Source organism: Bidens hawaiensis, unplaced genomic scaffold (assembly GCF_021521415.1).
Source record: "Bidens hawaiensis isolate Kalapana, Puna unplaced genomic scaffold, B.hawaiensis_p1.1 tig00029326_1, whole genome shotgun sequence".
Lineage (NCBI taxonomy): Eukaryota > Viridiplantae > Streptophyta > Magnoliopsida > Asterales > Asteraceae > Bidens > Bidens hawaiensis.
In genome coordinates, this window is record NW_027494849.1 from 157,445 (window position 1) to 167,728 (window position 10,284).

Consider the following 10,284-nt stretch of genomic DNA (forward strand, 5'->3'; position numbering starts at 1 on the left):
ACCCAAAGGAATCTCACATGAAGGGTGTGAAGAGGATCTTGCGGTATCTCAAAGGCAAACCTAAGCTGGGGTTGTGGTACGCGAAGGGAGGAGACTTGGAGCTAGTCGCTTACACAGATTCTGATTATGGAGGGTGCAATCAGAGTCGGAAGTCTACAACTGGTGGATGTCAGTTTCTTGGTGGCAGATTGGTGTCGTGGCAATGCAAGAAGCAGACTTCAGTCGCAATTTCAACCTGTGAAGCAGAATACATGGCAGCATCCAACTGCTGCTCCCAGGTTCTTTGGATTCAACAACAGTTGCGCGACTATGGTCTGAATTTCTTACTTACTCCTATTTGCATTGATAACACAGCTGCTATCTCAGTAACTAACAATCCCGTGAAGCACAGTAAAACTAAACATATTGATATACGTCATCATTTTATACGGGATTGTGCTGAGAAGAAACTGATTGTGCTTGAAAAGGTGGATACGCTTGATAATTTTGCTGACTTATATACTAAAGTGTTTGACAAATCAAGATTTCAAAACCTTATTGAGTTGAATGGTATGATCAATCCCGAGTAACCATGCTTTTTATGTTTATTAAAAAAAAAAAAAAACGTCACTATCGCTTAGAATTATGCCGGTTGCCTCAGTTTGAAGGACATGTCTTAGGACATGTTTGGTCCTCATTTCTACTTGTAGAATATGAGGATAGCCATTAACCAGATGACTGAAAGTGACCGGGGCGGTTTATGATGAGTTTTCATTCTTTCGCTTAAAAATAGTCGATCATACTTAGTTAAAAGGACACATACTACTATGTGGTCGGTCCAGCTGATCCATTGGATCTTCGGGATAGCCGTTTGCCTGAAGACTTTGTTTTGGTCGGGGCGATTGATGTTAAAATTTTTCTTTTTGGGAAATGAAATTATTTTTCAAGTCTACTACTTCGTAAGAAGTTACTTTACTATGTTTAACAGAAAATTGATCCAACCTTGGAAAATGATAGATATACTGATTCTGTGTGCTTAACTAGTGAAGTTATTAGGCTTAAAAGGCTTTAGAACAGTCATTGTATGTCATGGTAGCTTTTTATGGTGCGTAAAAGTAGATGTGATACAAACCAAATCTACTCGATTTTACGTGGAAACTCCTTAAGAGTTTTGGATGTCTTCATATATATCTTTCCGAATGATAGGCAGAAAAGCGATTACCCAGTCATACACGAGCCCATAAGTGTTCTGATTCCGTAAAGATAGTTTGTGAAGAAACTGCAGTGATCCAGATTCGGGACTTGCAGTTGTTTACTACTCTGAAGTCTATGTATATGTTTATCGTAAAAAAAAAAAAATTATGAGTTATTGAAACATTCTAGAGCTGACAATGTCAAGACTTCTCAATCATGGAGTAAGAAAGAGAACGGGAAGCAGATGAAGAGTACTTACAAACTTAATCAGACAATATGGGTCGAACTCAATTCGGGGTGACTTGGGAAAAGCCAAATACGCTTTGAGAATAGATAGGAGGCATCATAATCTCTGAGTTGTTGCCCACTTAAATTTTGAGACATAATTGAACTTAACTCGTATCACAGAAACGATGAAAACCATCTTAAGTTATTTACCTGCCTACAACCTGTTTCTTTATGTCATAATACAGCTAAACACGGATCAATGTGACAGTCACGTAGTTAGTATGATTCCTGTTCGGATCTTTTCTAAAACGTAGTAGTCCCTGTCGAGACTGAAATTTGATCCCTTGTACTTTAATTTTTTAAAAGTTTTTCGTACATAGGTAGTTTATGATTTTATAACTGGTTACTTGGACTTGATCGTGTCATTTAATTCTTTAAGAAAGTTTTAAAACTTAATTGCAAATTGTTCAAATTATAGGGGTTGATTTTGTAAAATTTGATATATCGGCGAACTTGTGAATAACTTCGCCCTAGGCGAAGTTATCCACAACTTCGCCTGTATAACTCCGCTCCTATATAAAGGAATTTTTAAGGTCAACAGTTCATAATTTTCAAAACCAGCGAACTTATTCCGAAATTCCAGCGAACTTATCTGATTACCAGCGAACTTGTCTTTCGATTTCATCCTTGTTCTTTTTCTCAGTTTCCGTTATCGATTCAAGGTTCGTAGTGTCGTTATATCTTATAATCGATGTCATGGTTGTTAATCCTAGGTTGTTTCGACAACCGGTTAGTGACCTCGGACGTTCGATCCTTAAACCCGGTTTCAAACTTGTTTTAACGTGGTGGTTCACACATTGATCGTCTAGATAACCTTAAAATCATGTTTTCCGGATTCCTTAATCACGAAATCACCAACTGCACGTTGTTTCATAAACCTTACTGTCGCCGATTCAAATTCAGGCGAACTTAAGGATTAGGCGAAGTTATCCGCAACTTCGCCTGAGGATTAACTTCGCCTGAGGCTTAACTTCGCCTGAGGCGATGTTGTGGTGAGGCGAAGTTATCATTAACTTCGCCTGGACCTTTTTACTTATTAGTTATTAGACGAACTTAAAGATGAAGCGAAGTTGTTCCCAACTTCGCCCCACCTTTAACTTCGCCTATACAGATTTTATCACAACTTCGCTCATGGTAACAAGCGAACTTGTGTTATGCCTTAACGATTATCTAACTTGGTTCGTTTGTTGCAGATATGGCTGCTGTTGCTGGTGCTGGAGGTGCTAGTGGCGATGACGGGGGAGATAACCAGAGACAATTCTTCCCTGGGCACAACATGTACATTACCTTAGACCCAGATGCGAGTGGTGTAGAGGATTACCGCGAGATTATTACATTCCTCCTTCGCTCGCGGATATTCCACGCGATCACAACTACTCTGCCGATATCCTTACCCAATATTGAGGATTTTTGGCAGACGGTGGAATACGATTGCCGTGTCGAGCCCCCGGTTATGCGAGCAACCGTCAACAATCAAGAAGTTCAGTTCTCTTCTGAACAAATCAGGGTGGCTTTACATTTCGGGAATGAGACCAGGGATGACCCGACAGACTTTGTGGCTCCTTTTCGGGATGGAGCGTTTTTACGAATGGGCTATTCTGGTCCGTTGGGCGACACACAGAGGAGGAAGGGGTTCCTGCTCGATCAGTGGCGCTTCCTCATGCACGTAATGATTGTCTGCATATCAGGGAGGAAGGCTGGCACTGACGGAATGGGCGCGACCATGCAGTCAGCAATGACTGCTCTGACCTATAATAAGCGCTATAGCTTTAGTCAGATGGTCTTCTATGAACTTGATCGTCAGAGAAGGGCGATGGCACGTGAGAGATTCCTCATGTATCCAAGATTTCTTCAGATGATCTTGAATCATGTGGCTCCCACGTTGCCTCAACGACGCCCAATCAGATACGTGGAGAATGTGAGCAAGCGTATCTTTGCTCAATGCCGGACATCGAGCGCGAGGAGCAAACCTGAGCTGCGTCCCAGGCATACTCCACTGTTTGGGTATTGAATCAACCCGGAGTATGTTCCTGCTAATGGGGACGAGTTTCGAGATCCTCGACCACAACAGGCGGGAGCACCTCAAGATGTACCTGCTGCGCCTGTTGTGTCAGCTGAAGAAAACATAGACCTTGATGAAGTGTTTGGAGGTCAAGGCTACTTTGATATGGACCGAGTGGATCCTCATGAAGATGTACAGGTCCCGGTAGCACAAGTCTCGACGGTGGATGTTACTAGAGCAGCTACGATGGTGGCTGACTCAGATTTTGATGATGTAATGGATGAGGCGAGACGTATGATGGTGACTCAAGAGAGGACGTATGGGAAGAGAAAGAGGACAGATGACGACAGTGAGTCAGAAGAAGAAGAAGATATTCATAGGTTGATCAGACGTTCAAGAAGGGACAGGACAGGTGCAGGTATGGGAGCAGGTGAGAGTTCACGAGTCGTACGTTTCGCTCCGGCCGCACTGTCCGGTATGTCAATTGTCCCTACATCAGTACAAGTTACAAGTTTAAGCGCCGCGGATGTTCCCGTGGTGGCTACATCATCTTCTTTCCAGCTGACGTCTCCGGAGATTGTGTCTTTACCACCTCCAACTCTTACTCCTTCAGAGTTGGTTGCACAATTTGTTGAGTCGACAGTCGCTGCAACTGCAGGGTTGTCGGTCACGATACCACCTGCAGTTACGTCCACAACTGCTTCTGATGTCCCGGTTTCATTCGAAATCCCTCCTCAGTATACTCAAGACATATCTCACGTGAGGTTCGATTTCGATGCAACCCTATCAGACTCGGAGAGAATAGCTGCACTTGAGCGGGTCGTGGCAGAGCAATCCAGAATCAATCTTATCCAGACCCAGGCTATTCAGCGCCTAGTAGCAGAAAATCAACTACAGTCGTCCCTCCTGATTGAACATGGGAAAATTATAGATGCTATGAAGGAGTTCTTGGCATCTCAGGGGGAGATGAGCTGTAAAGGCGACGAGCTAAGGACAAAGAAGAAGAATGACAGAGTCGATGATCCCAATGCATCGAAAGGTGCAGGTGGTGAGTTGCCAAGAACTACTCAAGCTCTTGGGACTTCCACAGCTCAGGGGGAGTCTGCAGGTGCAGCTGGCGGTTCTGGTGGTGATGAGGTCGTGATGGTAGATGACGAGGAGATGGGAGATGATGTGATCGATGCTTTGAAAGAATTGGATGATGATATGCTAGATGATGATGTGATGTTTGATGATGATGTGCTGCAAATTGAGGAGATTGAAAAGATTGGTGCAGAAATTGTGATTGAAGATGAGATTGAAGAGGGTGAGATAATTGAGGAAAATGTTGAACACGAGATCCCAGATGTTGAGAAAGCCGATATGGGTAATGAGATGGCAAATGATGAGACTGAATGGGATGAGCAGCCTAGGTGGAAGGAAGGCTATGCTCATTGGTTTATCAAAACTAAGAAGCCTGCTGTTCCAACCATGTTCAAGAAAAGTTATGATATCAAAGGCTACGCTGAGTCGAAGAAAGGAAATATTTGTTGGCTATATGATGAACAGCTAAAAGTGTTCGTGGTGAAAAGATATGATGGTATTCAATACTTTAAGAGGACGTTGAGATCTCTCAATACATTGCCTGAATGTGAGGTGAAGGATTTGGCTAGATTGGGGTTGATTAATAGAAGCGACGACAACATGGCGAGAGTTATTGGGAAGATCGTGTGGAAAGAAAGTATTAAAGAAAAGAAGTTTGAGTTATTAAAGCCACAGAAGGGAAAGCTAGTGGAAGATAAAGAAAGGGGAATGAGAGCAGATGGCAAGCCATGGATGGTGATGAAATACAAACCGATCCGATGCATTAAGGAGGTTCCAATGAAAATTATACCTCAAGATGTGTTGAAGAATCTTAAATGGTGGTATGTTGATTGCCAGACTGCTGAAGCCGTGATGGAAGACGAAGACGAACAAGAAGTGCTGAGGGTGTATGATCCGATGCATCTTGTTAATTTATCGAAAGCTGATCTGCAGGTGTTAAATGAAAAGAAGATATTTTATATTCCTGCTTGGAAAGACGAAGCGAGGAAGTATCAGCGAGTAGTCACGGTATACGTAAGAGAAGGAGTACATGCATGAAGATTACAAGACAAGTGCTTAAAGATCAAGATATGAAGCTACTGCCAAGGGGGAGTCTGTTGGTGCATAATGTCAGTAGTTTATAGTCTAGTGTCTGTAATCGAGTCTGTAATGTTAATTATGTTTTTATTTATGTTTAAGCGAAGTTACTGACAAGTTCGCTTATCAGGCGAACTTGTTAGTCAAGCGAAGTTATGGACAACTTCGCCTGAACATGCCAGGCGAAGTTGTCGTGTATTTATATTGATAGGTTACGGCTGGTTTAGGTTAATCGTTTTGTTGATCGAGTTGTTAGTTACGGATCGTGATATAGGCTGTAACGTGTAAGCCAGAGAGTTTATTGTATTCAGTGATTCGTATCGCGTGTTTCGGTTATTAATATAACGTGTGTTTGTTCGTATCGTGTGTTTGTTTGATTCGTGTTCTACGCTCGTAACGACCTACGCGGGGATTCCGCACCTGAGTAGATCGAGATATCTCGTGCGATCCGTCCAGGGAACCTACATGTTGTATTTACCAGGTGTTTGTTGCCCTATGTTCTGTTATAGTGTTTCCTGATGACCAGTAACAACTTTCAAATGTTGTTGTCATATGCTCTTGGTCTCAATCCCCTCAGGTTGGATATGGTAATCGAATTCAACTGGCCTCAATTTGGGTTGGGTTGTTTCGTCTTCGTTTAGGCAAGAAAGAAGAAACTTTTAGTTTGGTCATGTTTCGGTTTTGGGCCCTACCAAATCGGTTTCGAGCAGCCTCGGCCAGGTTTGGTAAATTTTTATGTTTAATTGGGTTCGACTATATAGGGTTTCGTCTAATGCTATTAAAAACATAGCGATATGCTTTAGTATGTGGGAATTTGTATCTAAACTGATTTTTAAGATGGTGTACATTGTGATTGCAATTTCCTATTTAATTTTTATTTTAACCGGTGTTTTTTTTACCCGTGAACAACAACCCGACATGCACTTATATCTGAAACCTTAGTTAACAGCACTGACTTACGCGAACCAACTATATTGATGCATAGGTGTTATATTGTTTTTGTTATTATTAATTTTGTTTTTGCTCATTTGATAGTTTTAACAACATTGGTTTTCTGAACCTATATTTTCTTTTATTGTGTTAGGGTTTACAGTATACAAAGAGATTCGTTACTATTAGTGACTTGCGACGTTAAGGTGAACTATACATCCCTTATATACTATAACATTCGTTCTGTCTGTATCATAAAAAGCAACTCCTGATCTGAAGTAAGTATACAATCAACGCATCAACGAGAAAATAGTTGAGCTGGCTCACAAGAAACTTACTATATGTCGTACTTTAGTTGAACTACAGGTAGTAATTGACAAGCTCTATGAACATTATGAAGCATAAATTAGCTCTACTTACGTAAAAACAACTTATTGTGTTTGATATGATGGACTATTGCTGTAAATTTGTTTTTGACAATGTTGTGAATGGAACTTGGTTCTAAATTTCGTTTGATGTTACAAAAACTGGCACCACTTAACACTGTATGTCATGTTCGGAAACTTTGGGTCGCTTCACACTTTTGTTAATCGTCATCTAAACATCGCCGCATCGCGGCAGGTAAATCTACTAGTATATATATATATTTGCGTAACTACATCTTGGATAGATATTCTAACTACAACGATGGATGACGCAAGTGAAAATTTAGATATCAAAATTGAAAACCTGATAATTAGGAGGGAACACCTTATTAGAAGTATGTATTTCTAAGACAACATAAATTTAATATGATTTTTTCAAGTTTGTTTGAGTCTTAACCGATTTTTAGTTTAAAATCGAGCTCATACATGTAGGTTCATATTTATAACCTAACGGGTGGACCCATTGAACCAGTTAAGTTTATGTAGGTTCCCAGCCGGATCTACACGAGATATCGCGTTCTACGTAGGTGCGGAATCCCTACGTAAGACGTTACGAGTATAGAAAACAATACGAGCTAACACACGATACGGTAACCAAACACATGTTGTATTCCAACCTTAAACACGTGATACTATGATCACTGAATACAAAACTCTCTGACTCGAATACACGAATAAACTCTCTAACTCTTGATTATTTTTTAACCTAAGTCGTAACAATCAGCTTATATAGACACGACAACTTCGCCTGGTATGTTCAGGCGAAGTTGTCCCTAACTTCGCTTGTCTAACAAGTTCGCCTATATCAGCGAACTTGTTAGCAACTTCGCTTACATACAAAACTCAAATATAACTAACACGATTACAGACACTCGACACTGAACTACTGACATCATTCACCAACAGACTCCCCCTTGGCAGTAGCGTCATCTCTTTAGCTTCAAACACGTGTCTTGTAATCTTCAATCTTCTATCTTCAAGCATGCACTTCTTCTCGAACACAAACCGAGACAACTCTTTGATATTTCCTCGCTTCGTCTTTCCAAGCAGGAATATAAAATATCTTCTTATCATTCAACACCTGCAAATCAGCTTGCGATAAGTTTACCAAGTGCATCGGATCGTACACTCTAAGCAGCTCTTGTTCATCCTCGTCTTCCATCACTGCCTCAGCTGTCTCACAATCTACGTACCATCACTTTAGGTCTTTAAGCACATCCTTGGGCATTAATTTCATCGGTACTTCTTTCAAACACCGGATCGGTTTATACTTCATGATCATCCAAGGTTTTCCATCAGCTCTTAAACCTCTATCCTTGTCTTCAACAAGTTTTCCCTTTTGTGGTTTCAACAGCTCAAATTTCTTCTCTTTTATACTCTCTTTCCACACAATTTTCCCAATGACTCTAGCCATATTATCGTCACTTCTGTTTATCAATCCCAATCTGGCTAAGTCTTTCACTTCACATTATGGCAGTGTATTCAACGATCTTAACATCCTTCTAAAGTACTGAACACCGTCATACCTTTTAATCACGAAGAGCCTCAACTGCTCATCATATATCCAGCATATAATCCCTTTCTTCGCTTCAGCATAGCCTTTAATGTTGTAACTCTTCTTAAACATTGTAGGGACCGCCGGTTTCTTCGTTTTAACGAACCACTGAGCATAGCCTTCCTTCCATCTAGGCTGCTCTTCCCATTCAGACTCTTCATTCCCAATCTGTTGACTCATATCTACGTTCTCGACTTGCGGTATCTCATGCTCCACATTCTCCTCTACTATCTCTCCCTCTTCTATCTCTGTATCCATCACAATCTCTTCACCAATCTTCTCTATCACATCACTCGGTAGTACATCATCATCACCAACCAAAACATCATCCATCTCCTCTACATCCACCACCACCACGTCATCACCACCAGCTGCAGTTGTCGACTCCCCCTGAGTTGTGGAAGTTCCAAGAGCTTGATCAGTTCTTGGCAACTCACCACCTGCATCTTTCGATGCATTGGGATCATCGTCTCTATCATTTCGTCTCTTGGTCCTCAACTTGTCGCCTTTACAGCTCGTCTCCCCCTGAGATGCCAAGAACTCCTTGAAAGCATCTATGATTTTTCCATGTTGTACCAGCAGGGACGACTGCATCTGATTCTCTGTAACTAGGCGCTGAATAGCCTGGGTCTGGATAAGATTAATCCTTGACTGCTCTGCCACGACCCGTTCCAGTGCTGCTATTCGTTCAGAGTCTGATAGGGTTGCATCGAAATCGAACCTCATATGTGATATATCTTGAGTGTACTGAGGAGAGATTTCCGATGTCACCGGGACCTCATAAGTAGAAATAGACGTAACCGCAGGTGGTATCGTCACCGATAGCCCTGCAGTGGCCACAACAGTCGACTCTATAAATTGTGCCACGACCTCCGATGGAGTAACGGTCGGAGGCGGCAATGAAACGATCTCAGGAGTCGAAAGTTGGAAAGTAGTGGGTGGGAGGCCAAAAGTAGATGAGGTAGCCACCACGGGAACACCCGTAGCGCTTGGCCTTGTAACCTGTAGTGATGAGGGAACCATTGTCATACCGGATAGTGCTGGTGGAGTGAAACGTACCACCCTAGAGCTCTCACCGACTCCTGATCCTGCACCTATCCGTTCCCTTCTTGACCTCCGGATCAACTGTTGTACCTCTTCCTCATAATCAGACTCGCTATCATCATCTGTTCTCTTTCTTTTCCCATGTAGTGTTTCTCGAGTAACCAACATCCTTCTTGCCTCTGCCACTTCATCATCAGAATCTGAGCCAGCCACCGTTGTAGCTGCCCTAATAACATTCACAGTCGAAGCACGTTCAACCTGAACCTGAACGTTCTCCTCTGGATCCACCCGATCCATATCAAAGAAGCCTTGACCACCAAATTCTGCATCAAGGTCCACGTTCTCCTCCGGTGACACAACAGGAGCAGCAGGTATAGCTTGAGGTGCTCCTGCCTGTTGTGGTGCCGGGTCCCTAAACTCGTCCCCTTGAGCAGGCACATACCCCGGGTTGATCAAATACCCAAAGAGTGGAGTATGTCGAGGACGGAGCTCAGGTTTGCTCCTCGCACTGGAGGATCTACATTGGGCGAAGATCCGTTTATTCATACTCTCAACGTATCGGATCGGACGGTGCCGAGGAAGCGTTGGAGCAACATGATTCAAGATCATTTGAAGAAATCTTGGATACATGATAAATCGCTCACGCGCCATCGCTCTTCGTTGACGATCAATCTCATAAAAGACCATTTGACTAAAGCTGAATCGCT